We start from the raw sequence: 1,208 nt of genomic DNA, 5'->3' as shown, positions 1-1,208 counted from the left end.
TATGTCATTTATTATGTCAAAGGCAGTAATTCTTGAGGCATGCCAGTGCTTGCTTGTTTATGCCTACTGATGACAGGACTAGAAATTCCTGAGGTCTGGCCTTGTCTGCTTTATTTGCCATTTCATACCTGTCCTGGCACAGAATGGGTACTCAGCGTAACACTGATCATGTCAGAGAATGACTTCTAGGTGTGTCTGTCTCTCCTGCCCCCTGAGCTTACCTTGCAAAGAAGTTCTGCAAGAGATGAGGGTCCTATTTTTCCTCTGAGACATTCTGTGCCAGGCTCAGGTGCCCAGAGATCATTCAATAGAGGATTTTTTAAGCACCTGTTAAGACTTGTAGCACTGTGACTACTATTAAGGATTTATACATTTTAATGTTTCAACATAGCAAGTGAACGTGGGGTAGAAATGGAATGACAAATCCCATTTCCCACAGGTGCCAGAGGAAGGTGACATCAGATGGGGAGGAGTTCAGGAGGCATGTACCAGTGGTGGGAGGCTGGAGCTTGGTCTGAAATGTATTTTAGAGTTGGTAGTGGGTGGAGGAGTATGGGGATGAGTGGAGATTCTGGGAGAAAGAATTAGAGGCTCGGTAGTGGTTGGGTTGAAAGGCTTGGAATGGGAACTTTAGAAGAAATTTTCACCTGTGACAAATTCTATGGAGTAGCTATGACCCAGGCATAGTGTAGGAAACAGCATGACATAATAGCCAAAATATGAAAATAACCTATGCATCCATCAATGGCTAAATGGATAAAGAAGATGTGGAACTGGAATATTATTCAGCTGTGAGAAAGAAGGAAATCCTGCATTTACAACAACTTGAATGAACCTTAAGGGCATTATATAAGTGAAATAAGTCTGAGAGAAAGACAAATAACTGTGACTCCACTTTTATGTGGACTCTACAAAAGCTGAACTCATAGAGACAGTTGAATGGTGGTTTCTAAGGGCTCAGGTTGGGGGAAATGAGGTGTTGGTGTTGGGAAAATTTCTCAAGGTGTACTCAAACTGACCTCCAAAGGAGAGCAGGGCTGAGAGGCCAAAGAAAGAGGCTGACAACTTCAGAATTCAGCAGAGTTTAATATATTAAGGGAATTTATGGACATAATCAGGGTTTTGGGCAGTAGTGAGATGGGGGATCTCCACATCTGAAAGGAAATGGGCTTAAGACAGGGGCTCCAGGAACCCAGGTGGCTTGTAGA

The sequence above is a fragment of the Desmodus rotundus genome, chromosome 4, assembly GCF_022682495.2.
Source record: "Desmodus rotundus isolate HL8 chromosome 4, HLdesRot8A.1, whole genome shotgun sequence".
Lineage (NCBI taxonomy): Eukaryota > Metazoa > Chordata > Mammalia > Chiroptera > Phyllostomidae > Desmodus > Desmodus rotundus.
This window is presented reverse-complemented; position numbering follows the sequence as displayed.